At 39.4% G+C, this 24,507-nt stretch overlaps 1 long non-coding RNA gene across 3 annotated transcripts in view; it reads right to left on the reverse strand.

The window, feature by feature from the left end:
* Positions 1-311: 311 nt before the first annotated feature.
* Positions 312-24,507, reverse strand: part of LOC136305209 (uncharacterized) — a 32,469-nt gene continuing 8,273 nt past the window's right edge. Inside the window, exons 2-3 of one of the 3 annotated variants that reach the window (XR_010725148.1) lie at positions 7,999-8,106; positions 312-701 (exon numbers count right to left, since the gene is read on the reverse strand). This is a non-coding gene — a long non-coding RNA (uncharacterized lncRNA). Of the gene's footprint in view, positions 702-6,068; positions 7,029-7,998; positions 8,107-24,507 lie in introns of those variants that run through there. The other 2 variants (XR_010725147.1, XR_010725146.1) reach the window with 2 other exon arrangements.

Genomic DNA, 24,507 nt, shown 5'->3' on the forward strand with positions numbered 1-24,507 from the left:
TTGCTCCATATTCAGTAAAGCAAATGAAGTTCTGATGTATTTGAAACAAGACCACTGCCTGCAGGAGCTGTACTAGGGTACTACTGGTGCCTAAGAGAATCCAAAACTCCCTCAGAATAATGTCACTGCCCAAAAATACCTAGATTCCACTCAAATCTTCCCTAACACGTTACCAAGCCCTACAAGATCAGATGCTACTTAGATGTGAACGTTCCAGGGTGTTGCTCAATGCTCAAATTGTGACTGAACTTCAATCACAATTGAATGGGAGTGTTTTCAAGCCTCAATTTCCTCACTCGTATTTCCATAGAGAAATTTAATTTCTGCTGGAATCTACTACATTTTTTCCAAAGGCAGATAGAATACTGGTTCCAACCAACTTGGAGCTGCAGTAAAGAAAAACACTGGAAATACTTTAAGCAACTGCAGATGGCCATCAGGACTTGTGTACAAATACTCCTGGATCATTCAAGGAAGTATATTAATTCAAGACCACTGGAAAAAGGTACCAGTTAAAATGTCTGCCATCTCTCCTTGCAGTCACCAGGTGTATGTTTGGTGGCTGCGTGCTTCACTTCAGCACAAGGAAGACTTGGCATTTTTAATTTACAAGCTGCAGGTAAACTTTGAAGATGTTACTGGTTGTTGGCAGTATTGGCTGTTCAATTTGCTCTCTTCATACCCGCTTCTTTCTTCTCCACCTTGCCCCACACAGGAAAAAAAAAAAACCTACGTAAGTGCTCTTCAGAGAGGAGAGACTAAATCACAAACACTTCAGGGCAGGAAGCTTGAACAGTTGAAGCTCTTATTTGCAAGTTCTGTAAATGCTATTTCATACAACTCGATATATTCGCCACCCCACCTTTTCCACAGGCAAACACTGTATCCATCCCTCCACCCCTGAAGCCCACCAGGGGCACCCCGGTATCTCTGCCACCATCTTGAGGAGCAACAGACTCTGAAACATTATTTTTAAGGAAATTGACAATTATACACACAGCATACGCTGTTTGCCTCTGCAAGTCACAGCCAACATTTCTATTCTTTCCTCCAACAATAAATTTAAAGTGTGTACTACATTTATATAAGAAGAATATATAACCCAAGAGCGCCGGCTGCAGCCCCACAAAGCCACCAAAAGTTTATTTTGTCTCGCAAAAGAAGGCAAGCACCTTTCAGAGGCATCACCATTTCCTTCTCTCCTGGATACAGATCCCTTCAGTCAGATTTGGCACACTCGCTTGCATTAAGAGGACAAGATGGAGCAATTCTGTCAGTGCAGCAGATTAAAAAAACCTGCCACCAAGAGGCTTTATTCCAAAGGCAATTCTCCTCTGATTCACAAAAGGTCTGCCTACCATACAGCCAAGCAGAGGCTCCCAGATGGTGCTGGCAAAGCAATCTCCACTTTCTCCCAACAGCACAGCAGCATGTTGATGTCTAGAAAAAATATTTCCAGTCCTGATCCCTTTGCTGTCAGTTCTGTAACATGCACTGCCCTGATTAAATAAATAAAAGCCTATCAACCACCAGCAGTTTCAAGACTTACATGAAGCTCTCCTACTCTTAGGGAAAAACCCCATGAAGTCAGCATTTAAAACCAAGAGAAAGTGCTTGGAATTATATCTCTTTCTTAATGACAGTCTCACTATTCCCTAAAGTTTGGGGAAGTTCTTTAAAGCCGCAACATTTTTGGCCAGGTGATCAATAGTTTGCTTCAGTACGAGACAGGACTAACACTGGACAGGTACCTCTAAAGTCACCAGAAACCAGCAGATTGCAGTTGGCTTCTCTCACAGACACACCTCTAAGCGATCTTGGCTCCCAGTTCCAGTCTCCTCCACCCTGGCATCCACACATGAACAAATGGACTAAGCAGCATTGCTCAAATCCTGCTGCACTTGCTTAACCTCCATAAGATTTCCCAGGAGAACTTTACTTTGTGGCACTTCTGCTCTCCTTCAATCCTGCAGCTCTTCTGCAAGTTTCTGCTCAAGACTTAGCACAGACTACTCAAGAAATCAGAACACAGGAACTCAGAAATATTTCAACAATTAAGCTTTCTTCTGGAGTAGAACCAACCATGTAAATCATACAACTAGAATATTTCCCTGATTTTTATTTTAAGCTTTAAAAAAAATCCACACTAATTAAAGGACCTTAATACATTGATAAAGTATTTACCAGGCCAATGAATAAAAAGGTTGAAGTTTCTCTCAAAGAAAAAAAACAAAAACAAACAACCAAAAAAACACAACCAAACAAGTCTAGGTGGGAGATAACAGGCACAGCACCCTGTGTCACATTTTTCTGTCTTGAAGAAAAAATAATGGGGATGTTTGGACAAGTATTTATCAGAACAAAGCCTACAGTGGCCCCTGAGGATAAAGTCAAATTTTTTCAATGCCAGCTAGTCAGTAGCTCATCGTGACTGTTAAAAAACTGAACTCAAGGACACTGGCAAAAGCAAGATTTGAGAACTGTAGATACACTATCAAATTTCTACCATGTGAAACCTATTTTGATGGCCACAACAAGCAAGACACATTCCCTAATGCACACATTTGTCATACTCAGGTTTGTTACACCGAGTGATTTAAAGTGACCCTGCAGAAAAACTGGTTTGCAAAGACAGCAGACAAGAAAAACTTAGAGGCCACAAAGAGTAGAAGAGGAAAAACTGAACCACCACTTGCTAATGATAGTTCAGTTCATGCACTTGTGTATGCAGACCCAGCCAAGCCAACAGAAGGTGAATGAAAAATCTGAAAGCACAATTGAGCAAACCTTCAAAAAATATCTATCACTTAAGAGGCCAATTTCATATGCACATGATGCTGAAAATTTAGAAGAATCAAAATAATTGAATACAGAAGCAGGAGAATAAGAGTCCATACCATTGACACACGATCATTTTTTCCTCTTAAAACAATGGGAGAAATGTCTTGTATTAAAACAATTGCTTTCTTTAGGACTTCTAAATTGCACTAAATATTAACCTTCCTAAAACTGCACAATGGCAAACCCAAATTAAAAAAAAAAAAAACTTGGGACAAGAAGAAACAGTGATATATATGAACACAGTTCAACAGATCTCCATAGACACTCTTACATTTCAGAATTGAGTTCATATTGACTATCATACACATTAATTTGAAATCCCAGCTTTAGTCTTTCATACAAGTTCTACTTCTCAGTATTTTTTAATGAGGAACTAAGATCTTAATAAAGCCATTCATTTCATTGTATCCGAAAGTCCTTTGCCTGCTGTACATTTTCTCTGCAGCTGTAGGCATGCATGAGTATGCCTAGCATGTGCATCTGCGTATTTCTATTTACACTAGGAGTGCTTAAATATTCATCTGCAGTTATGTATTTATGTACACAGCTAAAACCACACAGCTATGTTAGATCTGATGTATTTTAATGGGGGTCAAATCTTCAATCCATGCTGGGATTTTCTGCTATTTAAGAGAAACAGGCTGTGGAGCATTTGATCTTTTTCTCCAAGAGCAAGATAAAATGTCCCAGATGTGCCCAATTCTCAAATGCATTGTTTGTATCTCTTGTAAGAACAAGTCTCCAGGCACCTGAGCAAAGATAACCCACGTTACATGGATACCTCACAGACTGGCAGCAAAGTGCTGTCATCTTACCAACCAATATTAAAAGCAGGCTACTGCATGAGGCTGCCAGAGAGGCTTAGGCAGTGCTGTTACAGCTCACATTTCGCACTTGGTTTGCTACAAGAAGCAACAAAAAATAGTATTTTTAGCTCACCAATAACAATAGGAAAAGAGCAAGTGCTTTCCATAAAGAAAGATTCTCACCTGACACCAGGAGCCCCCTGGAATCTTGGATACAATCAAGCTCTATGAAATACACTGCTGATATACCTTGCAGATAAGACAGAATTTTACACCAATCTCAGTTTCCCATCTTAATATATTCTCTTTGCTGTGACAGGTAATTATGCAGAGCAGGACAGCCCTCTGAATCGCTGTCTTGTAAAACAAACATCGCTTTAATTAACATAACCAGTACAACAAAACATTTTCTAAATTTGCACTCAAGAGAAAAGATTCCCTTCACTAAGACAGCAGCTTGAGGGCATTGAGAGGATTTTTTGGACTTGGGGGACAGGGACAGAGCAACATTACTTGTTTGTTTTCAGTTTTGTGCAGCTCCTCATCTGATTCACCGGCTATTGAGAACTGACAGAAATGCCACCTATCTTATCTAAACAGTTCTTATCTGACCTTTTTTGGCTTCTCTTGAGACAGACAGCAGGACTCTGGTACTGCTAAAGGAAAAAGTACTGCCTGGTATCTCTAAAAACACAGATTTTCAGAAAGAAAAGAACAGTCGAATGCATCAAACAAGAACACTTTATTCCTTCAATAATGCTTACGTATTTTCACTATTTCAAAGTCTCCAAATAAAGCTTAGAAATTAAACACGTTAATGCTACATTCAAATATTTCTCTCTTCTAACCTAAGCCAGGAAAAAAAAGAAAACCAAATCAGGAAAAGAAATCCTTATTTTTACTACAAAAAGTCTCAGTTTTCCACATGAGAAGCCACATTCTCAACAAATCGATGCCAGAAGAGTCAACATTATTGAAGAGGGTTAAAGTGAGCTGTCAAATTACCTTCCATCCTCTGAGGATGTGCACTACACTACCAGCATGTTTCCAGCTCTCACATTCAGAGTAGGAGAGCCAGGACTAAAACATCTGCTGGGCCTAACAAGGTCCATGTCACATCTCTGTGATAACACATTGCTCATGTCTATCACGTAACACAGGCAGAACATATTCTCCTGGTTTTAGCCCCTTAGATTCCTCGGTCTAAGCAAGAAATTGGCAGCCTGCCAGGCTTCCTATGGACCATTCTGGGGTGGGACCACCAGGTAAATCTCCCCGAGTCAGGTCATGATATCCTAAAGAGAGACACTGCCCTACTTCCCCATGGATAAATGGGATGATGAGCAGTGCAGCAGGAGCAGGAAGCTCTGCTAAGTTTCCACCACTGCCATGCATTTTCTCTTCACTAAACATCGATTTACTTGCAGGAAGAAAGGCTCCCCTAATAGAACCTGTTCTTTTTATTGCAACCAAGAGGGAAATGGCGAAAAAATAGCTTGAAACTATACCAGTTTCAAGCTATTATTAACTAGCAGGCATACACTGACAGTAGGAGAGATGCGGTGGCAAGAGGACTTTCAATAGCCAAAGAGCCCTTTCATCATCTGACCAGCTTCATCTATTGTATTCAAATAAATGTTAAAATACAGAGAAATCACACATATCTAGAGCCTTTACAAGGAGTATCCAGTTGCAGATTTCTTTCTGCACATGACTAAATTTAATGCATCCTTGCCGTATACAAAAAAAAAAAAAAAAAAAAGCCTTGTGAAATGAGAGGTGCTAACATTTTCTAACAAATGCGATGACATTACAGAACAGGATCCTTTTTGTTACTCATGAAAACAACATGCACTTGGTGCAATTGATTTCACACATAAACGGCAACAGTTTCAAAGCCCAATATTGCTTTTTTTGGCCAGTTAGTAGAAACCCATTTCTAAAGCTGATAGCAACTCTGACAATTAATTACAAGCTCAAGATCAAGCATGTCAAATCCTTGTGAAATCCCTAGACATCAATCAGAATGACTCCTGAGGGTGTCCTGGGTTGAAGTATATTCTATCACCATCTTCATGAACTGTTGAAACCAGGTGAGGCAGTGCTCCCTGCCTCCTCCACTCTGGCTTATCTTCTGTTAATGGGCCATCAGCACCTTTGCTACACAGCTCACAGATAAACCCCTCCTGGACTACCTCCTGTTAATGGGCCCATCAGGCCTTATCACATGACTCACCATCCCATTGTGGGATGCTCCGCCCAGAGGGAGAAACCAAGCATTCCAGCCTGGATATAAGCTGAGACTCTGAACACCAGAGGGGCGCTTACCCACTGGATTCCCAGAGGACCCGAGCTACCAGACCTTTCTACAGGATCACTGCTTCAGGAAGACCACCTCATCTGGACTGCTTCCATCACTACGCTCAGGTTGTATTCTGACTCTGTCAGTGGTCTTTTGTATTATTGCATCGATTTTATTTTACTTTCTTTCCTTTTTTCTTTTTTCCTATTAAATTGTATCTCTGACTTGGAGCCTCTCATTTGTTTTGCCTTCAAACTACTACAGAGGGCCTCCATAGAGTTCAGAGCAAGTATTCCCTCTTTTTGCAGATCATCTTTCAGTGCCTCTGAGCTGCACAGATTATCAGCAGGAATATTTTATGGAATAAGATCAAGGTAAATAGGACCAGGAGGTGTACAGTTTCCTGAGTTTAGGTACAACAGACTTGCCACAGGTAAATAACTGCTCACTTAGGCACTTATACATATTACAGCCTGGTGAGGGGTGGGGAAACACTCACAAAGGAGACTAAAACACACTGCAGGGCAAACTGCAATTCCACCAATCCACACCTGCAAAACTCATTTACCACAACCGTGCTCAGTACTCCATAAAGACTCCTAATGAATTTATGCAGCACCAGTACAAGTTGACAAATACATGAAAAACATTTTAAAAAAAATAACTATAATGTCATGATGTTCCTCATGCTGATCTGAGTCAGGGTAAGAGCTGAAGGGCATTTCCTTGTGAGCTGAGAGGCCCACAGAAATAACCCAGCCATGATTGTCCCCAAGGACAACAAATGGGGCAGACCCCACACTTCCAACAGGCTGAGCTAATCAACAGATCTGCACATCTACTGCAGAATCTGCATAAGAAATCGATTGAAGCCATGTGTCGTTATGGATTCATTTTGCCAAAAAATTAACTGTGACGGGTTGGCACGGTAATGACTTGAACTTTTCCACAATACCATGAAGTACTGATGCTTCTGGAACAACAAAGTAGATTCTGATGTACCATTTAGCCTTCCTAGAAAGAAACCACGCCAACAAGATAAGGTAATCTTGAAATTGCCATCTCCAAGCTTCCTAAAACTGGAGAGAAGGTTTGAAATCTATTCGGACTCTGATTAAACTCAGCAATCAACACGGTAAAAAATATATTAAATAGAGCTTTTAAATAGACAAACTGCAACAGTATTTACTTATTTTCTTCTGTTTCTCCTCCCTGGAATCAAGTACTCAGGAAAACTTCTTACTTCTACAACAGCATATTGACTTTTTGACACTATGATCATTAAAGTCAACGTGGAAAATACATGCCCAAATAGAAAATCTAGATGCTGAAAGGAATATCAACCAAGTCAAATCCAACTTTTAAAAACAGAATCCTCAAGAAATGAGTCACCCACCCCCAAAACAAATGCAGCAGGAGAGGCAACTTATTCATCTCACAGAGATCATTCTCCTATCTCTCCATGCTCTGCTCCAAAGTGTGTTCAAATCAAAGGTTCTCATTTTTTTTCCTCTTCCCCTCAAATGTATTTAATTAGGTTTTTTTTTTCTTTGAAGTCAAGGAAAAGAGGCCTATTTATTTCAAGGAATATTTAGCCTGGCTTTTTCCTTCCAGTGTTCTACCTCACTGCATCTTCAAACCCATTGTTCCATAGGGACAGGGAGGCATCCAAATAAAGATTAATAAAAAGGCAATTACTGTGGTATTATTAATTGAAGGAACAGGATCACTTTTTCCAGTGTCAATGAACTTCAATACACTAATAAAATTAACAAATATCAAAGTGGTTTGGGTCTGAAATAGAAACATTTCCATTAAATCTGAGTAGCTTTTCCAAATACTGGGCAAATAGTTTGATACACTTTGAAATACTAAAATATCTCCAGTGCTCCAAGATGAAGCTGAGCAAATTTCACTGTATGAAATGAGAGTAGACATTGTTTGCACCTTCTAAGCATGCATTATATTTTCATCTTGGTGCTTAAAACAAGGCCACTGCAAGGAGAATTTCCACTATCCCAGCTGTCAGTAACTGGTTTTGTGACTTACCTGCTGGGGAATTACTCACTTCCCATTGCAAATCTGAAATCACTGTTCATTTGGACAGACTGCTCCTGACTGCACCCTGATGATGTGTCCTCAGTCCAGCTCATGGCACTGGCAAGATAAATGTGTAGAATGAGATTAGGGGCAAAACACTAACAAATTTTGCTTAGATCAATGAGATGCACTCACACCCTGTCAGTACTACCTGACATCTTCCTGACAATATTATGAGGCAATTAATGTCTGTATGTCTTGGCTGATGGAGGTGAATTATGGTAAGTTCTAGGAGGCAACTGTCTAAAGCAGGGGAAGCTGATTAATTACCCAGCAATAATTCATTATTGAGACATTTAGGTTGACTTGTGCACCACAAAGTCAGAGAGAGCAGGAAACAATCAAACCTATGAATACTATTCAGACTAAACTCTTTGCAGCTATAGCCATAGAGGCACATATACATAGAAAATAACACCATCTCAGAGAAATAAGGTGCTTGGAAGCAAATCCTCAAACCAAGTGGGCAGTCTCCATCCCATACAACGGATGTATCAGCACATGCAGCAGGAGCGCCTGTGCTGGAATTCTCACTATTTCTCAGGTCTGCCTGTTTCCTGTATCAAACAATGATCACACACCCAGGGGCACAAATGAGGAGCCAGTCTGCAAAGCCTTGGGCTTTGATCTCACACTGCTACACTGAAGCAAATGGACAGGAAAATAGAAGAAGCCTGTAAACACCTCTGCTGATAAAGATCTGTATGTTAATACCATTAACATTGACTACATCGAATTTAAAGCTGATATCTGCCTGCATATCACATACAAGTCTCTTTTCAGGTGTACAAAAAATGTGTCTATTTCACAGCATTTCTTCCTTTACTTCTCCACCTGGATCATACAGAAAATACATTTCTTGGCCACCAGCAAATCATTACCCCTCATGGGGACTGTTCCCTAAAGAGTTTAAGTACCAGAACAATGGACTACTGCACAGCACCAAATTTCAATTGTGACTTAACTATTCCACAAAGGGGATTTACTGTAGTGACACCTCTCAGGAATACACCATTATTTTAAATTTCACTGATATTTTCCACTAACAAAACAGCACTTCTACTTTAGCAGTGATTCGAAGATGGAAACTTTCCATAAAGCCTTTTCTTTCCTCTGGGTGTCAGAGTTGTCCTCAAAGTCCTTCTGTGTTAAAAATTAATTGTCTGGTTTGGTCTAACACACCCAATGTATTAGTTAAGGAGTACATGCAGAGTAATATTTCAGAAAGATTACAACCCTCCTCCCCAGAATCTTGGATGGCAATTTTGGGTTACTCTGAACCTCTCTCCAGCTTTGGCTTCTGAACTTTTCATTAGTTTTCCTCTTTTTGTAACCTGCTGTCCAAATACCAGAACAACCACTTGACCATTTCCATAAGCAAACCATCCTCTGCAAAACTCTTCAGTCAGAATCTTATTATTAAAGCAAGTTTTTCCAAACAGTTTCTGCTGCAGAGTCAAAGGGCCCTCTGCTCAGAATCCTTTTCCTTAAAAGGATGGGGATATGGATGATTTCTGTGCCTTGTAAAGGTCCAGTGCCATTCACCTCTGGATACCAAACTGTTCTTACATCTGACTGGGGATGTAGTCACGGAAGATGAGAGGATTTCTCTCTAGCAATGATATCCTGCCCCTTGGCAGATATCAGGCAGTTCAAATCAAATTTCAGGTTTAGCTCACAACACTCAGGATGCTGACAGATGATGGAAGCACTGTCACAGCAGCTCTAGCTTGACTTTCCGCCTACACTACTGCACATTTTAAATCACTTCCAAACAGGATCACTAGAAATGGGCAGCGATCCTTAAATCATCCATGAAAACACAATGGCATCCAACAGGTGTTTGCTTGAGTTATCCCCCTAAGGGAAGGCAGTACTTAAACAGGCATATAGAGGAAAAAAGGAATAATTCTGTTCCTAAGAGCTGCCTCCTTCCCCTGTCTCCTCATTTCACATCAACATCTAAGAGGTCAACATTCAAGAGCTTTTCTTACAGTCTCTTCTTGAACTCCTCGGACTTGTTCTCATCTCAGTATATCCAGGTAACTCCATTTAGAGTTAGTATATCCAGGTAACTGCATTTAGAGTTACTGGAGATTTGTTCATCACGTTTATTATCTTCCAAGCTACTAGGCAAACCAAGTGGGTTATCCTGTCTTAAAAATTCCAGGTCTGCCTGACCAATATATGATAGACATTCAATTTAGGAAATACTGCCAAAAAGAAGACATTTCCCTGATCTTCTGAGTATAGTGGACACCACATAAAAGTACTAGAGCAGAGCCATGAAAACCAGAGCAAGGGGAACAATGCCTGGCCCAGAATTGTCTCTCTCACACAGAAAAAAAAGTCAGAACAATTAGGAGGAAGTCCAAGATTATTTAGATGATAACCATGTGTCCACCAAAACACTGCACTGGGGAAATGGATGGAGTCTAGAGAATTAGAGCAGCTGCCAACATGAGACTTAAGTTTGTAAACACACTTTTCATTGTAACTCTCCACAAAAAACCTTGGGACCTTTCACTACTCTCCCCAGAGGTTTTGGCCTTGTTATTAGTTTGCTTGGTGCCAGTTTGAGTGCCACTGAACCCACCTTATAATTTATCTTCAGAATATTTAATTAGATGAATTTTGTGCTCTATTAACATGCTTGGGTTTAACTTTTTGCCTTATTTAACATTATAAAGTAGATAAAGGATAGGGCCTATAATTGTTTACATCGCATTAGGCACAATTTCTGCATTCTGTGAATGCTTCCTCATTAGTTTTTCTCTGCTTGCTTAATTTATCCACTCCAAAAGACTGAATTCATTAACTACAATTACCATGGTTATTGTCTTTGGAATATTTTTATGTACTTATAATTAACGTATTTTAAACATACAGTCAAAGGTCATACATTTGAAATCATGTGTAGCCTTCCGTACTGATATCAAGATTTAGTTCAAGAATATGATTGATAATTTAAATATTTTCCTTTCTCAAGTCATGGAGCATAATAGAATAATTATCAAAAAAAATACTGCCATATCATCCTATCATCATGCCTATTCTATTATTCCTGTGGATTATTTGAGTAATCCATAATAATAAAAGTTCTAACGAACAATAATTAAGAGAAAAGATACAGGATAGTTCCTCCCAGTTTTGATACCATGAGCCCTGTAAGGTTAACTCCGAAGGCCTCCAACGGGCGTTCAGAATAATTCATTTTGTGTATGATATTCCTTATTTATAGCCAAAGCAGGGAATATACTTCAGCTTCTAAACATTTACAATCTCTAATCCATTTTTTTTTCAACATGAGTAATTTACATATCCAAGTCCAAACTGAATGAAAACTACGTTTTGATTTACTAAAATCTCATTATTCTTCTAATTGCAATAGGCACGAGATTGTACAGTAGCAAATCCCTCCAATTTCCACTAACTTCACTGAATACCACACCTTAACTTTATACAGGATAAAGATATTTAAGGAATTCTATATTGTTTGACAGTTCTAAGATACAGTTTTGCTTTTGCAAACTGTATTCCAACTGCTGTTTTCAACATCACCTCATGCTACACAAAAATCACAATGCAACCTTTTCATTTCCACTGGATACATGCAATATTATTATTAGTTACTAAAATTAATTGTGGGACACTGTCATGATCTTTAGAAAGGTTAAAAAATCCTTCGTTGCCCTTTAACTGAAGTCGTTTCAAGTGCAAAAACGCCAGAATCAAAGCACAGCAATAGAGAAAAGGAGAGGAAACAGAACTAATCTTATTAAGGAATGAAAAATAGATCCTTTACCATAATGAGAATGGTTCCTACAAATGGTGTTTATTGTGTGCTTAACAAAATAAATATTAATAGAACTTAGCAAAGTAATGCCTTAGATCCAAGCTTATAGCATCATATCCTTTCAATAGTTATGCTTGTTGGTTTTGTCCTTTTCTTCATTCCTGTCATTGATTATCCTTTGACCTAGTCCTCCCTCCACCTCTGACCATCATTCATCACACATGGTCTTATACTGCAAATCATCTACCCAAAAGAGAAACCAGTGCATTCTTCAGCCAGTGATCAAATTCCAAGTACTCAATGAAACAAGTCTAAAATACAAAAGATTTTTCAGTTCATTTTATAACTTGCCTGCTGTCATTACCCCAGCATCCCAGAATTAACATTTTTCATTCCCACTTCTAGATTATTTATTTCCTAATGCCTTCCATTGCTCTCTTAAGACATGTTTTAGATCTGGTTATCCCACAGTTATTCCAAGTATTTTAGCTAGGCACGACATTGAGACTGAGGTTTACCTAAGTCATTAACTGAAAGCCAGGAGAAAAAAACAAAACCAAACAAAATAAAGACCAAAACCAAAAACCAAAAAACCCAACCAAACAAACAAAAAAACCCCCAAAATCAAGACAGCTTTTTTCTGTAACCAACAGCAAAGAAAGAAAAGCGTGTTTGCTTTCCTCACTCCCATCTTTACAGTCTCTCTGGTCTTAGCATCAAAATCAAGTTGTTCCTTTTGCTCTTCCCTTGCTATTTCTTCCCCCACCAAAAATCAAAACCTGATGTCATCTAGATCAACTTCGCAATGAGAACCACAGTGCTGGGAGAATGGCTACCTGAGCACAGAAACACAGAGCTCAAAGCCTTAAACCTGGGCTAATCCTTCAGGAGAACGGGTCCATTCTCTCAGAGGAAAAATGGCAACCTGAACTGCATTAAAAAATGCAGGTTTTTGATCCCTCTTCAAGTGCACAGCACACAATATTTTGCTCTGCACATAGCTGTTTAAGCAGTCCATCATCAAGGCTTTCTAGCCTTTACTAGAAAGTGTCATTAACACGGGGGTTGGGACATTAAATGTCAGCTTTTACCATTAACTCATTTTAAAGGCATGTTCTCTTTCCATTTAAATCTGCACTGCACCTTCAGTTTGATTTTGGCAAGCAAGACAGAGTCACAAGACAAGAAAGATCAACCCAAAACTTCCAAAAGTGAATGTGACCTCTGAAGATTGCATCCTGTTTTACCAGCTGCTTCATCAACATCTGTGCACCTTGGAGTAGCCTGAGACATAGCAAAGGACACACTTACTGCTAATTTTGATTCTTTTATAGTAAAAATTCTTTAAGAGATTTCAGGGAAGAAAAGAGCAAGTACCAAACAGTCTATAAAGGTTTCACTGGTATTATGATACAGCACATTAATAGCTTTAATGTGAAGAAAAAAAAATTACATGTGGGCTAATAAAAAGCCTTCTTTTAATTCCCTCTGTAACACCTCCCCACGACTTGACCATCTGTACATTGATATATGAGTAAAAACACTCGAATGTGTGGTGCCAAGGGACTTGTAGATTCACAGAAGCTGACTACAACAGCACCACGTTGAGAACACCCCCTGCACAACCTTCAGCTCTGCACAAGAAGCCAAAATTAGCACTTCCCCCCTCAGCTGCTTCAGAGTCGTGCTGACTTCACCAGCCAAAGAGTAATTTCATAAAACATCTGTCTGACCTAAAACAAAACTTGCAAAGAAACAAGGATAGGTTGAAGGTAAGGCAACTTGGGAAGATCTTTCCTCTGTAAAGATGCTACTGCACATCCACTCAGCTCAAAATACACCAACTCTTTAGGCATTTTTCTTTCACTCCTCAGTATTTTACTTGAATAAGCTACATATACTCTTATGAAAATGGTGCAAAGATTATAGATGTGTACAGGATATATATACAACATTGTTTCTAGTACAAAATTCATAGCTTCAGATTTTTTCTAAATTCAAATTCATGGCTTAGAAATTTGCTTTGTAGGGAAACCGTATCACATTCTTCTAGAAATCAAATTTCCTTGGGAAATAAAAGGAGAAAGAACTTGAAAAACTATTTAAGAATATCTTAAGTTGCTCTAAATCAGGAACTATAGTAATTTTTTTGGTCTTGACTCACAGCAAAATGATTTTAACTAGGAAAACAGTCTCTGCAAACTTGAACTGAGCGTTTCACCAATGCAAGTAATGAGAGATGGTTGCTGTGAAGTGAATATTTCACCTCGGGATGTGTTTTGCAATCCAGCAAACCATAAGCTGTCAGGAGCATCTCATCTCAGTGACTTCCCTGAATAGTCCTCACAGGATTTCTGACTCAGTCAGAATATGGTAAGGAGTATGGCCAAGCAGAGAAACCTCTTGATAACGTTTGTTTTTAAAGGAGGGGCAGAGTGGCATTTTTACATCTTTGCACAATAGTCCTATTTTTGCTGGGCCCAAGTTACCCTACATTGCACAGAATTTCTGATGTTAGGGTTGAAATTAGAACGGCAAATCCTAAACACCAAGGATGCAGTGTGTCCTTAAAGAGAAACATCAAAAGCTAGTACACTTTGTGCCAAGTTAAAGGTTTTGAGTACAAAGATGTAACAACAGAAAAGTTCATGCATGCTTATATGAAAAAATATGAAGTGTATCTGCAACCTAGGGCTTGGAAATTATTCATTAAAATAAGAAGGCCCAAGCCCTTAGATACTGTTTTGACTTTCTTCTTATTTTGATCTTAATGTGAAACAATTTACAACATCAAAATGTTGTTATATTTCAGAAGTTTTGTTTTAATTGTAATGCCGAATTATATAATAATTATAATTTGCTTTTCAAATCATCTTTGAGAAGAAAGGAATAATAAAATTATCCTAGTAAAACCACTAGGGGATTATTGTTGCACTGGAATATCAAAGAACTTCGGATGCATTGAAGATTTATTGTCGCACAAAACATCGAAGTGTTAATGATCTTAATCTGAAACTGGGTGTTCTTCCTTTGATTAGGCACTATACATCAGTATGACAGTCTTAATACTTTCTGGTTAGACTGATAAATGCAACAGATTTTGTTACGTTACTCAGTATGCCTGCAAGTTAATATAGAAATAAAACTATTTCCTTATAAATTTTAGATTATGCAGAGGTAAGCACAGTACAGCTGTTGCCTTATTTTGCAGTGCACACTGTATTATGAAATGGATTAAGCAACTTCCCACCCCCCAAACAGGAAAAATTATGGGAGTTTTTCCTCTGAGCTGATGTTCCTCCTAACAAATGCTTCAGTTCAAACTGATCAAGGCATTTAACATTTGAATGAGCTTACTAATTTAAGCAACAGTACTATGCTTACAGCCAGGAGCATACACACCTCACCTAACTGACTGAGCAAGGGGGACCTGCAAGTCCACAATTATTCTGGAATTTTCACTCTGTGGCTTACGAGTACCTCCATCTCATGTTTATTAGCAAGACTCAAACACAGCAAGAACAATCACATATTTCCTAAGATAATGAGCCCTTGTTAATTCTTCATTTATCCTTACTAAGAAAACCTAAGAAACCAAGCTTTATATTGCAAATGGATAACAGAAAAGAGCAAAAATTTTTCCTAAGAGTCATATGGGAATAAAATAACTACATCCATTTCAAATTATTTCATGCATACCAAACCTTGCAAAGCAGGCATGCAAACATTCATGCCTAGGCACAAAGTATTTCTGCTGAGAAATGCAATCTTTCACTTGCACATCGCTGTAAGTTAATATAAATCTTTCAAAAGATTCCTCAGTATTTTTCATTTTTCAAACCCGAATTTAAATAACATCCATCAAGAATTCACATAAGCAGAACAAGCACAGCAACAACAAATGAAAAAACGACTCTCTGAAGCAGACAGTTTAATGCCCAGCACGCAAGACAACACAAACAAAACTAAAAGCAATGGCTCAAAATAGGCACTGTTTTTTCTCTTTTCATCAAAAGCTGATTATAACCCCTCTAAGAAACCAGCATGATCTCCACAGGCTTCACTGTCCTATATGAGGAAGATACAGTGGCATTTATTTGTTGGATTCACACAGTGGGTGTGTGACCCGCTCGAGCAGGGTGTGGAGGGCAGAGCTGGGCACACATACAGCTCCTGCCCAAGGTGCACAACAAACAAACACTGCTGCTGTTGCAGGACCACCTTCCCTACACAATTTTTCCTACAGGTGATCTCATGCCGTGCAATTTGTAACAAGAAACTGAGAGAATCCAGGAATCAGGTGGCTCCAGAGAATGCTCGCTGATTTACAAGGTTAATTTCCCACAGCGGCATCCAGACAGGTTAGTGAACTATGAAGCATTTTCCTTTCAGTAATGGAATGGAATAACATGCTGACAGAACAGACTGAAAATACTTAATTTCTCCCTCTTACATAAGAATATTTAATGTGACTTCTAAATGACCCAGCTGAGAGAGGCATTCTTTCCTTAGATAAAATACATGACAGAGAAGAAAAAAAATATCTTTTGAAACAACTCTCCCTAAATTATATGGGCTTTGCAGGATATTCCATGACCAGAATGAAATCTAAGTAAACAAAGGAGGATGCCAAATTTCAGATTCCTAAGGTTCATGAAGTTGAATTCTACAGCTCATGATGACCACAGTGGTTTCAGAGAGAGGATGACAACGTTTGATGTTGGCCAAGAGTCCACAGGAGATGATGATGCTACTGAGTGATGAACAACACACACCTCTGAGTTTCCCTGTCATTCTGAACAGAATTCCTGACTGTACAATCATGCAGCAGAAAGACAGCCAGGAACCAAAGAAAATTCCCAAACAACCCCACAGAGAAGCCCCCCACCAGCTCTGCACTGCTTTCATCAAGAGGTATCAGACCACAGCTTTTTTAATGACATGCTCTTCACAACAGTACTCCATACATGAAATTTCATGTGAATAGCTGCACTGAACATGCTGGAATTACAGAAGAAATTTCCAGCTGCAGTAGAAAATTAGACATTTGATGGAACTGAGCAACTGAAAGTGTTTGTTATAAATATCTACAAGTATTTTTATAAGAGTCCAGCATCACTCTATCCTGCATCTAAGCAAACAAATATTTAGCATAACCTGCTCAACTCTGCAGCATAACACTAATGACAAGATTTCTTTTAAAGGTAATTTGTATTATTATCACTCTGATAATAACACATTACTGTCATTAACTGCAACTCATGAAAAATAAAAATACACTGCTTAACATGAATATTGCTTTTTGTTGGTTTAAAGGAGGAGGCTGACTGTCATTCTGCTCCAAGAGAAGCATACAAGGCTTGGCATGAAAACCCCTTTGGTTTATATTTTCGAGAAATCACCATTTCCCCCTGGCCTTGGTCAGAACTTCTTTTAGATTCCCTAAATGCCACCAAAAGCAGGAGACATTGGCTCTACAGTTGGCCTGTTCAGGAAGGTATGAGGGATTTTCCAGATAACACATTCAAATAGTCTCTGGTGAGTACACTAGGATTTATGACAACAATTAATACAAACTGAATCAAAAAGGAAGATAAAATGTTTTAAGTTTAGATATTATTGCAAATTCTGGTTTTTAAGATCAGAATTTTTCCAAGAATGCTCAGTCATTCTCCTGCAGCAACAGTCTTTTGAGCTGTCAGTGTGAATTGTCCACGGTTCATCCTGAAATTAAAGAAAATCCCTGGCAGCAAAAGTGAAGAGTCAGCCAAAACCTATCCATTTCACTCACTGCCAACTTGCTCTCAATCTCTCCATTACTCTCTGGAAGCTCCTCTACCAACTTTCCTTTCTTTTCCTATGTTAAGGGACAGAGGGATGGCTCTTCATACTTTTGGAGCATCTTCAGAGAAAATTTTAATAGAAGTACCCGTGTTTTATTATTTCCTCAATCTCATATTACATAAAACTATCTAAAACAGCCTCTCCTTTGGAATAAATTTGATGCCACCACTGATACGCCCATTGCACTTTACTACTATCTGAATAGGACCGAATGTTAAGTGATCTTGTTTTATTGTTCTAATATAATACCGAGAAGAAAGAAAAGTCAGTTAAAAAGCTTATTGCTGAAAAATGAATTTCTTATGAATTCTCTCTAAGTGAATAGAGAGACAGATTGCAGCTTCCTTATGAAGGAGGTTACTGGGGAACTGGCTTCTCTAATTCACACTCTCAAATAAATCCATTCTGACAAATGCTTTAAAACACATGTGAAAACCTTCTTTTAGTGTTAAAAGAAATAAAAAATACATTAGGAGAAAGGAAATTTCCCTACATGAAGACTCCACACAGTACTTCAAGAGACACTTCAAGTGCAGCCATATGCCTATGAAAACTGGATTTACACAATCTCCTGTCACTAGAATTCGTTTATTGACAGCACAAAGTACCCAGTAACTGCAGGGTCATCTTGCACTAGCATGCAGCTTCCCTCCCGCCTACAGAAAAGGTGTTTGTTTGCTGCTATTTCAGGAGTCCTGTTCACCCTGACCTACAGCGCCCTGTTTTTTATGGTAGATACAAAGCATACTGGAAGATGGAGGAAATCGAGTCCCCTCTACCAACAAGTAGACTAAAACCAAGCTTAACTCTGCCAGCTTTTCTGTTGGTAATTACACCAGGTTACAAAATTGCTGTTACAAAAAACATGATCAAACTTCAAGGAACCACACCAAAGATCTGAGGGATTCTAAAGTAAAGTTAAACAAATGTTTTCAGCCCACTACACAGACACTCATTTCTAATACAGTAAAAATACAGGACTGATGTGAATATTTTAAGAAATCATGGACTAAGCCAGCCTGAACTCTAATACAGGTAGAATCACCATTTTTTTCAGGACAATAAAGCTTGGAACTTGCATACACAACAAAATCCTTCTCCGCACGATTTACTGGCAGAAATCATCCACAAAGTTGGCCAAAAGAAAATTTTGAACCCTTTCACCTTACATATGCAGTACAAAACATTACCTGCTGCACTACAGAGAAGCAAGTCTTTTAAGAGAGTCACCTGTACCATGCAAAGTCACAGTAAAATATGACACATTTTTTCCAACTCAGTATTTATGCAGAGGGCAGAGTGTACAGGGAAGGGGAGAAAAGAATCATTATTTAATTGCAAAGCATTGCTAGAAGAAAAGCAGGTTAAGGCAGCAAAAAAGCCAAATGCCAGTAACTTTAGCTGAACAATAGTAACTAGAGACAATTGCCACAACAATTCCACATGGCTAGAATTAAGATTTGTGACAGCTCAGAGCTAAAGGAGGCACAACTTATGACTAGTTTCTTGCTATGATTAGAACAACTGCAAAAACAGAACCAGAGACACAGATTCTTGTAATGAAGACACTGAGAAACTACACTGATAATAAATCAGAGTTCCTCCCTGCAGTTATCAAATGGGATATCACTTCAGAAGCCTGATAACCTACACAACACAGTCTGGCTGCCAGGCTCACAAGAGATGATGCGAGCTTTGGGCTAGAAAATAAATATCCATTACCATGACCTTTCTACTGCACGTTACTAAGACTTGCTCCTATCTGGAATCCAAATATCTTGCAGATAAGTAACTTGCACTTTCATTGTAAGGTCCACAACTACCTGGAAAACCATTTACTGCATCTCTAGCGTAAATGTTATCTTTCTCACAACTGAAAGTTAATTACAAATTATGGATTCAGCCCAGAATGATTCACATTTCCCCTGGGGGTTAAGGAACAGAACCAGATCATTGCACACAATCACAGCCATGATGCAAAATAAATCTGTAAGTCTCTTAAACAATTGTTGCTTAAAACTCTTTAAATGAGTCTGTTCTGTGGCTCAGAAATTAAGAGGAAAATGACAAATGCAATCACTTGCAGTGCATCCGAGCCCTGAATGACCTCATGACACAAGTCAAGCCTGTCTAGGCCCAACACCATCTTCCGAGAACATTTCATTAAAGCTGAAAGAACACTTATTTCTACCTACAAGAATCCTAAAGAAATCATTTCAGGAAAAAAGCTGTCATTAGTACCAGAACATGTCTCAAATACCTGCTATGTCATTTAGAAACTGCATTGCACCATGACAGCAACTTATTTCTAGAACACTCTTTTTGACAGATACAATGCTATTGCACTAAAAATAACATGGGTCAAACAATGAGGAAAGGAGGATATTCTAACACAGACATGGCTTACTGCATTTGTACAATGTTTCAGCAACATCTAGAAAGAAAAAAAACCTTGTTTTAAGGCCTGACTGCAAGTTAAAAGTTTTGCATTCTGGTTGGGTCACAGGGTACGAGTAACTCACCCACCATCACAGGCCTGGTGACAGAAGGGCTTTCCTGGTGGCAGAAGGGCTTCCCTGGCGCAGCTGATCCTCCAGAGCCTCCTGAGGCCTCCCCCTGCCCTCAGGCACGAGGCTGCTCTGCCCAGGGCCGTGCCCAGCACTGCACACTGACCCCAAACACACCAGGAGCCCACTGGGGCCACAGCAACCGCCTGGCGCCCCCAACACTCCATGGACAGCAGCCCATTATGACCACAGCAACAGCCTGGCACCCAAACATTCCCACCACTGCTGTCTCCTGGGAAACAGATGCAGAACCCAGGAATATGATTACCCCTATTAGCAGTACCACGACACAGGCTACCATTGCTACCAGTGATAAAAATTCAACCAAAATCCCATCCATTTCATTCTGCTGCCAACCCTCTCTGATTTAGCTAAGAGAATCATCTACATTTCCTCCAAAGATCTGATCTACTTCATAAACCATTTATTTCCAATTTCAATCCAAACAACTTGCATATAAATATTTTACCATTTCCCTAAATAATATCCACATTTACCTGGAAACCATTTACTGCATCTCTACTATAAATATTACGTTATTCAACTTCATTACAAATTTATCTCAAATTTAGAGTCCAATTTAGGTCAAGGTTTTCAGCCTTCCTAAAGTACAGTTCCATTTTTAACCTGTATTTCCATCTTCTATCAATACATAGTAAAAGCAAGTACACAATGCATTCAGTTCCCCTTAATTTTTTAAGCCAAAACTAAAAATAAGAACAAACCCAAACTTCAACCTGGTCACTGTCACAGATATGCTCTCAGACATACTTTCTCCATTTTTGGACCATTACCTCACTCTTCCTGATACTCTTCATATTGTTTTCAAAATCTTTGCACAGTGATTTGACCATTTAACTGAGACTTCAGCAGCACAGGAACCAGCTTTAGGCAACCCCTGGACAAAGAAGGTAATACTCATAAGCCTATTAAACCCGCCCATTTTTCCTAGAGTTCAAAAGCTCAGACTGTGGGGGGTTCTGCAACAAACGCAACCTGCACGCCCAGAACCTGACGGGCACGTTCAGTTCGAGTCGCCTGTGAGGACACCCACGGCCCTTTCTCCTTCATGAGGGAAGCACCGCACTAGAGGAGTAGAGGAGCGCCCCTCTCCATGACGCCCTTCCCGCCAGCGAACACCGCACGCCCTCATGCGACATCACACGGCTCGCCCCACCAGTCAGCACCCAGAAACACGGAAGCAGAGGATTGCTTTCTTCCAAAGTGATTTCTCATTTCCCGGGCTAGGAGACACACTTGTGCTGCTGTGGTAGCTTCTCTGCTTCTGCAGAGCACAGACAGCACACGCGGCTGCCGCGCCAAGCCACAAGAAAGAGCCGGCAAGAGCACTAGATCTGACGAAAAAGAGATTTCTCGCTTCCCGGGCTAGGAGATGCACTTGCGCTGCTGCAGGAGCTTCTCTGGTTGCAATATAAAGGAGAAAAGAACCTACACAGAAAAATGCAGTGTTTGATTTCATAATGTATGTCCTGAAGTCTCCACTGTGATCCAATCCCAAAACATTCCTGCAGTGTCAAGTCAACAGCTGGAGAGCAATTGTTTGGGTTTTGGGTTTTTTTATTAGATTTAAGAGGGAAAATTTAAGGGAGATGCTCGATAAGCTTCTAAGACTCCAAACCACCCAAAGAAGGTAATAAGAACACGGCAAAAAACTGTCTGTTTTTCACTAAACAGGATTAAACTACTATGGGAGACTTTTTTAGGCAAGTCACTATTAGGCAGAGCGGCAGTACCATAAATTAACAGCCCTGTTGTTCAATTCACTTTTGGAAGAAATTCCAGTTCTGAGCTAATTGAGTCAGTTGGAAGTCATCAAAAACTGTGGATTGCTGCAGAGGAGAAGAGTTTTTCCTATCCCTTACCTAGTACCAAGGAAAGTAAGGTCTCCCCAACAAGATATTCAGAGATTACTGCTGTGAAATGAGTCTTCTTTGCAAGGAAGGAAGCTGCTGTTAGAGCTCCTAGGGTCATTCTAAAAACCTCAGACAAAAAACTCACAGTCAATTCTAAAGAAGCCACCAGTAGAAATACCAAACTCATTTGAAGCATCATGCAGTGCCTGGGTAAGTAGGAAAGAAAAATGGAGAAAGAGTAAATTATTACCCGTTGAAAACTAGACCAAGCAAGATGCACAAGTTGACCACACCTAAAAAAGGCACTGCTTCTAAATGGGGACAGATCTTAAAACAATAATCCTGAGTTTATGCACCTGAGAATTCCAAGATTTGAAGAACCGACTAAAGAAAACCAAACAAACAGCAATAACAACAAAAAGAAACAAGGATTAAAAACTTGCCTGTCAATAGAAATACCTGTTTTATAGGAGTTTTTAGGTTTGGTTTCAAAGATTTGACTTACTCCCAAATGAAGAGTCCACAGCAGCCTTCATCCAGAAAGAATCTCCAGGACTAGCCTTGCAAACATTTAACCAGAAGCAGGCTTCTGAAAGCCCAGCTACAGTAGCTCAAAACAGCAGCTAATTCACTCTAACCATTACCTTTTCCATCTTCCTGTACACAGATACAACATAAAGGCACAGCCTAAAGCCTTTTACTGCATCTTCCCCTTGCCAAAAGTTTCGGCTGCCCCAGCTTAGGACAAATTGAGAAAGAGACAAGAGAAAGCAGCTAAATCCTAAGGAAAGTGCACAGCCCTTCCCTGCTCTTAAACTCAGGCTCTTGATTGGCTTTAGCTGTAGACAAAGTCAAAATATGCCTTAAGTGCCTTAAGCAAAGAAGAGACTCTATTGGTTGACAGAAAAGCCCTCAAGTCCAGTTCAAAGTTCAGTAGCATTGCCTTTTAGAAAGTTAACTAATTCCTAGACATAATATAAACATAACAGAGCATTGCTAACATTGCTAGACACAATAGGTAGGCTGTAGGCCTAGGCCTCCTGTAAGAAATAACCCCATTGTCACACAACTGTCTTACACCAGGATAGGTGCAAAAAGACAGGAATTCACTTTCCTATTTATCTTCCAGATTATGTCTGTCCTGATTAACTGTTAGAAACATATAGAAAGAGGTGCAAGTACAAAACCTAGAATATTAGATGTATTTATACAGACTTCCACTGTCATTTCCAGAAACACCTTCTCTCAAGAACTTCACTCTCTTTTCCAATTTCTAGAATAAAAGAGACAGTATTCCTAGGACACTAATTAATTTTCAGCTGAATCTGATTAGTGCAGCTGCTGGACTGCAGAGCCTTGTCTTGCACAAGTTACAACTGAAAGCACAAAATACTGGATGGGAGAATAAAATGCCTCCTTTGGTTTTTCCTCCATTCAAAGGTATGGATGTGTCACCCAGAACACTTTGCCACTAGCTCACCTCTACTAACGTCTTGATACAGATCTACAACAATTTCTGCAGGCCAATGATACGTGAGCTAATTTATAAATAATGAATCAAATTAAAATACATTCAGGTAATAAACGTGCACATTTACATAGAAAACATTTGCTGAAAAACACTAAACACTAGCAACAAAATTGTATTTTCTCATTTTTTGACAGTATCTGGATCAAAGAAAATACACACCATGACTAAGCTCTTGAGTTTGAAGGCTAAAATGGATTTGACAGTAAGGGCCCATGACACCTGGCACTTGTTTAGTCTTGAAATCTCTAACCAGATGCAATCTCTGTTGGCTAACTTCTTCACTATTAGAAATTAGCAGAACTCCTGCACTGCCACAGTGACTGCAACATGTTCATGGTTTGTTGGGACCTAAAATCTCTCCACTTTTTTTTTCCTTCTCATTATATTCATGGCTTTTCCTCCCCAAATCTTCAATTTTTTCCCCCTCATTAGAAGAAAATTCCTTCTGTCCTAAAATCTGGGGGATGTTTTGAATGGTTAGATTCCAAGGGGGGGTGGAAATTTCTCTCCTACCAAAATTCAGAAAATAGTTTTCTGATTCTTTTGCACTGCCCGTAACTTCACTGTTATTGATTAGTCAGAATCCTCACAGCAAAGGTTAATTTAACAAGGATGCAGAGAGCAGAACTGCATTTTCACTGCCTAGACTAGAAAAGAACTGAATTTTCCTGGGTATCACAATTGGATACCGCTGACAGAGGCTGCCTTAAACTGGCTTTATTATCAAAACAGAAAGAGGGAGAATGACAGCAGGAAAACGGGAGAAAAATCAGAACATGCTGAACTCAATGGAAACAGAGAGTGCAGTTAAGATCAGCTCCCTGGCTAGAGGTACTGAGGGACAGA

This window comes from Chamaea fasciata, unplaced genomic scaffold (genome assembly GCF_029207755.1).
Source record: "Chamaea fasciata isolate MVZ Bird 193981 ecotype frontalis unplaced genomic scaffold, bChaFas1.0.hap1 SCAF_316, whole genome shotgun sequence".
Taxonomy (NCBI): domain Eukaryota; kingdom Metazoa; phylum Chordata; class Aves; order Passeriformes; family Sylviidae; genus Chamaea; species Chamaea fasciata.